The 6,000-nt window shown below is 47.1% G+C and overlaps 1 long non-coding RNA gene across 1 annotated transcript in view; it reads left to right on the plus strand.

The window, feature by feature from the left end:
• LOC138282305 (uncharacterized) overlaps positions 1 to 5,790 on the plus strand; it is an 85,888-nt gene extending 80,098 nt beyond the window's left edge. The window contains exon 3 of the long non-coding RNA XR_011200909.1: positions 5,522 to 5,790. This is a non-coding gene — a long non-coding RNA (uncharacterized lncRNA). The remainder of the gene's footprint in view (positions 1 to 5,521) is intronic.
• Positions 5,791 to 6,000: the final 210 nt, after the last annotated feature.

Raw genomic sequence — 6,000 nt, forward strand, 5'->3', positions numbered from 1 at the left:
GCCCCCACATTGTTCAGAGCCAATTCACTGAACTTTGTGAGTGCGGGGACACCATTACACGCGTGCACTACATATAGGTCACTACCTATATGTAGCTTCACCATGGTAACTCCGAATATGGCCATGTAACATGTCTATGATCATGGAATTGCCCCCTCTATGCCATCCTGGCATTGTTGGTACAATTCCATGATCCCAGTGGTCTGTAGCACAGACCCTGGTACTGCCAGACTGCCCTTCCTGGGGTTTCTCTGCAGCTGCTGCTGCTGCCAACCCCTCAGACAGGCAGCTGACCTCCTGGGGTCCAGCCAGGCCTGGCCCAGGATGGCAGAACAAAGAACTTCCTCTGAGAGAGGGTGTGACACCCTCTCCCTTTGGAAAATGGTGTGAAGGCAGGGGAGGAGCAGCCTCCCCCAGCCTCTGGAAATGCTTTGTTGGGCACAGATGTGCCCAATTCTGCATAAGCCAGTCTACACCGGTTCAGGGACCCCTTAGCCCCTGCTCTGGCGCGAAACTGGACAAAGGAAAGGGGAGTGACCACTCCCCTGACCTGCACCTCCCCTGGGAGGTGTCCAGAGCTCCTCCAGTGTGCTCCAGACCTCTGCCATCTTGGAAACAGAGGTGCTGCTGGCACACTGGGCTGCTCTGAGTGGCCAGTGCCACCAGGTGACGTCAGAGACTCCTGCTGATAGGCTCCTTCAGGTGTTAGTAGCCTTTCCTCTCTCCTAGGTAGCCAAACCCTCTTTTCTGGCTATTTAGGGTCTCTGTCTCTGGGGAAACTTTAGATAACGAATGCATGAGCTCAGCCGAGTTCCTCTGCATCTCTCTCTTCACCTTCTGATAAGGAATCGACCGCTGACCGCGCTGGAAGCCTGCAAACCTGCAACATAGTAGCCAAGACGACTACTGCAACTCTGTAACGCTGATCCTGCCGCCTTCTCGACTGTTTTCCTGCTTGTGCATGCTGTGGGGGTAGCCTGCCTCCTCTCTGCACCAGAAGCTCCGAAGAAATCTCCCGTGGGTCGACGGAATCTTCCCCCTGCAACCGCAGGCACCAAAAAGCTGCATTACCGGTCCCTTGGGTCTCCTCTCAGCACGACGAGCGAGGTCCCTCGAATCCAGCGACGCTGTCCAAGTGACCCACACAGTCCAGTGACTCTTCAGCCCAAGTTTGGTGGAGGTAAGTCCTTGCCTCACCTCGCTGGGCTGCATTGCTGGGAACCGCGACTTTGCAGCTACTCCGGCCCCTGTGCACTTCCGGCGGAAATCCTTCGTGCACAGCCAAGCCTGGGTCCACGGCACTCTAAGCTCCCGCAGCTGGCATTTCCTGGGCATCTGCCCATCTCCGACTTGCTTGTGACTTTTGGACTTGGTCCCCTTGTTCCACAGGTACCCTAGATTGGAAATCCACAGTTGTTGCATTGCTGGTTTGTGTCTTTCCTGCATTATTCCTCTAACACGACTACTTTGTCCTTAGGGGAACTTTAGTGCACTTTGCACTCACTTTTCAGGGTCTTGGGGAGGGTTATTTTTCTAACTCTCACTATTTTCTAATAGTCCCAGCGACCCTCTACAAGGTCACATAGGTTTGGGGTCCATTCGTGGTTCGCATTCCACTTTTGGAGTATATGGTTTGTGTTGCCCCTATCCCTATGTTTCCCCATTGCATCCTATTGTAACTATACATTGTTTGCACTGTTTTCTAAGACTATACTGCATATTTTTGCTATTGTGTATATATATCTTGTGTATATTTCCTATCCTCTCACTGAGGGTACACTCTAAGATACTTTGGCATATTGTCATAAAAATAAAGTACCTTTATTTTTAGTATAACTGTGTATTGTGTTTTCTTATGATATTGTGCATATGACACTAGGTGGTACTGTAGTAGCTTCACACGTCTCCTAGTTCAGCCTAAGCTGCTCTGCTAAGCTACCATTATCTATCAGCCTAAGCTGCTAGACACCCTATACACTAATAAGGGATAACTGGGCCTGGTGCAAGGTGCAAGTACCCCTTGGTACTCACTACAAGCCAGTCCAGCCTCCTACAAGGTATCAAAGAAACCTTTGTATTTCCAAAATGGGCACAAGATAAGGTGTTGAGAAGCAGTGGTTATTTTCACACCTATGAATTCTGGGTTCCCCATACTAGCATGTGAATTAGTGGGCATTTCTCTAATAGACGTCTTTGTTACACACTGTCTTACATTTACGAAGTAAAAAACGTAGAGAAAGACAAGGGGAAATAACACTTGTTCTCCTATTCTGTGTTCCCCCAAGTCTTCCGATAAAAATAATACCTCACTTGTGTGCGTAGTCCTAAAATACACGACAGTAAATGCAACATGGACACATCACATTTTTACATTGAAATCTGACGTTTTTTTTGGAAGGAGCCTAGTAGTGTATTTTGATCTCTAGCTCAGCCGGCACCTAGGGAAACCTACCAAACCTGTGCATTTTTTAAAACTAGACACCTAGGGGAATCCAAGATGGGGTGACTTGTGGGGCTCTCCCGAGGTTCTGTTACCCCGAATCCTTTGCAAACCTCAAACTTTGGCCAAAAAAACAATTTTTCCTCACATTTTGGTTACAGAAGGTTCCTGAATCTGAGAAGAGCCACAAATGTCATTCGACCCAGCGTTCCCCCAAGGCTCCCAATAAGAATGATACCACACTTGCGTGGGTAGGCCTATTGCTCGCGACAGGAAATGCCTCAAAACACAACATGGACACAACACGTTTTCTCAAATAAAACAGCTGTTTTTTGCAAAGTGCCAAGCTGTGGATTTTGGCCTCTAGCTCAGCCGGCACCTAGGGAAACCTACCAAACCTGTGCATTTTTGAAAACTAGAAACTTAGGGGTATCCCGAGTGGGATAACTTGTAGGACTCTCACCAGGTTCTGTTACCCCGAATCCTTTGCAAACCTCAAAATTTGGCCAAAAAACACTTTTTCCTCACATTTCGGTGACCAGGTTCTGGAATGTCAGAGGAGCCACCAATTTCCTTCCACCCAGCACTCCCCCAAGTCTCACGATAAAAATGGTACCTTACTTGTGTGGGTAGGCCTAGTGCACGCGAAAGGAAATGCCCCAAAACTCTATCTGGATACATCGAAATTATCAAATTCAAAACTGCCTGTTTTTGTGGTGGCGGGCACCTGCGTTTTTGGTCCTGGGCTCAGCAGCCATACTGAGAAACCTACCAAACCCAGAACTTTCTGAAAACTAGACACCCGAAGGAGTCCAGGGAGGTGTGACTTGCATGGATCCCCCAGTGTTTCCTTACCCAGAGTCCTCAGCAAACCTCAAATTTAGCTAAAAAACAAAAATCACATTTTTCCCACATTTCTGTGTGGGATCACCCCACCAGGGCCAATTTCCTACCACCCAAAAACATGTTAAAGGGGAAACCAAAGCAGGTCCAAAAGGGCAGTTTAAAAAAATAAAAATGTAGGCTGACAAGTGGGGCAGAATTTTTATCGGCATAGATGAGACAATGCTGGGTGGTAATTTTGTGTATTCCTGCAGATTCCAGAAGGTTCCCTCATAAACATGGGGAAATATGTGTGATTTCTAGCAAAGTTGGCAGTTTAAAGGGCATTGTGGGTAAGAAAATGGTGCAGGATGCATGTGAAGCACACCACCCTGGACTCACCCAGATGTTTACTTTTGAAATGTGTCTAGGTCTTGTGGATTTTTCTATGTGGCAGCGTCCCACAGTCCTAAAAGTGCAGCCCTCACCCTTCCAAGTGGGATGATTTTGAGAGTTAGCCAAGCTCTCATGGCCCAAATGTAAAACCAAAACACCAAATAATCAAATGTCCTCTTGCTTGCCGTGGCTTAAGATGTTTTAGTGTGAAGGGTAACAGCTGAAATTCTGTTACCCCCTTCAGTTGGGGTGGGGGCATTACCGTGCCCATACTGGTTGGTAGCCACCACCACTCTTGTTTTTTTTTAAACTCCCTGGCATTTAGTAGTTTTGCTGCTCACCAAACCACCCCCATGGGTGTGGATTGAGGGTAATTGCCCCATCTGCCCACTGGTGGGCAGAACAACTTTGGCCCCATTTATTTGGGGCAGGGGTACGGACATACCCCCACCCTCTTATTTTAGAAAAAAATCTTCCCTGGTGGGCTTTCTGCCCCTTCTTGGGGGCAGATGGGCCTTCACAAAATAGGCAGAAATGGCCCGAAAATAATATCTGATAGAGACTTCTAGTTGAAGATTGCTTACCTTAGAATTTTCCCTCAGGAGTCAAACTGGATCCAGAGATTTTTCTTCGACCAATACCCTTGCGCGTCAGTAGGTGGCGCCGTGGACGCTGTGATGACTTCTTCTTCTTACATTGACCTGAGGATTTCGAAGAGTGGTGATGACTCCGCGACCGATCTCAAGACCTTCCTCTCGAGCGAGAACAGGACCTACGCGGAGTCGAGTGCCGGGCTGCCATTAGCTTTAGGGACCGCTCCCTCATGGCTTTCGGGTGCATGGCCCGACACTTGAAGCACGACTTCGGGTCGTGGTCGCGCTCGAGGCACCACAGACAAATGCGATGAGGATCCATCACCGACATTGTCCGATGGCAGTCCTCACAAGGCTGGAATCCGGTCTTCGGGGTCATCTTGACGCACCAAAGTCGTACACAAAAATGTCAACAAAACGGTTGAATTTGGCCAAAAAATAGCCAGGGTAGCTCTCTCCGGATCAGCACGTAGTGCAGAAAGAAAAGAACTGACATCACTGCGCAAGGGCGGTGTCTATGTACTACTCCCGACGTCATCACGGCGACCACGACGCCTGCGGAGTCGACCGACACCACCTACCGACGCGCAAGGGTACTGCTCGAAGAAAAATCTCCAGATCCAGTCTGACGCCTGGGGGAAAATTCTAAGGTAAGGAATCTGCAACTAGAATATGTCTCTACCAGATATTTTGTTACCGAAGGTAAGTAACTTGTACTTTAGGCCATTTGGGATCTTGCGTAAGGGGTCGCTCCCCTTATCAATATAAAGGTTAAAAAAAAAAGACAATCCCTGGTTTCTAGTGGCTCCTGCACCCCTCCCCCGCGCCAAAAGGGGCAGAAAAGGTCTAATAAAAAAAATTGCTTCCTCCCTTTCCCCCCTCACAGGGGAACGACCCTTGCCTAAAGGGTCGCTTCCCTTAGCAATATAAATAAAAAAAATGTAAATACCATCCCTGGTGCCTAATGGCTTCTTCCCTCCCTGGGGGCAGATCGGCCTAATTAATATAGCATTATGTCCATGGCTGTGAAGGGGTTAAGGACCTGAAGGCAAGGATCATCAACACCCGCTTTAGCAAGAGGTTTCTGCTGTCCCGTGACAAAGTTGAGGCAGGATACAATTGGGACTTTCCTATGGTAGTAGTATGACAATTATGCCATTATCAGGCTTTTGAATACTGTATTCGAGATTTAAGGCTATTTGCTTGCCCTCCACTTGAACGTCATATTGGTTCTGCATGGAATAGTTACAAGGTGTATTTTCTCTTATAGGGAATGACGGCTCCAAACAGGCATGAACACTAAGGAACTGACCATTCTTATCGCATGAAGAGAGAGGGGACATAAACATGGACTATGTCATGAATTTAGAGTTTGATTGGTTATGTGGAATACACCTTCCCTAAGATTTCTGTGAAATAAAGCTTTTTCTGATTGTAAAGGCTGCTGATTAATAAAGTGGACAAAGGAAATGCATAATCCATGGCTAGGGCCTGAGATTGAATCATAGTTCATAATTTCAATAATTATCGAAAGTAAATGTGCTTTGCTAATGTGTCCCTCATTGGTGTTGACCTACCTTTAGTATTTTGTAGTGAAAGCTAACTACCCAACTGCATCTCCAATAACTTTTTTTAACCAATTTTAATTACATTTTTAATATCAGTGAGTTACATTATCATTAGTAAAATCAGCAATCCAGCTACATCGTCATTAATAAAATAGTATCACATCAGTATCAGCAGGAGTCC

This window comes from Pleurodeles waltl, unplaced genomic scaffold, assembly GCF_031143425.1.
Source record: "Pleurodeles waltl isolate 20211129_DDA unplaced genomic scaffold, aPleWal1.hap1.20221129 scaffold_97, whole genome shotgun sequence".
Lineage (NCBI taxonomy): Eukaryota > Metazoa > Chordata > Amphibia > Caudata > Salamandridae > Pleurodeles > Pleurodeles waltl.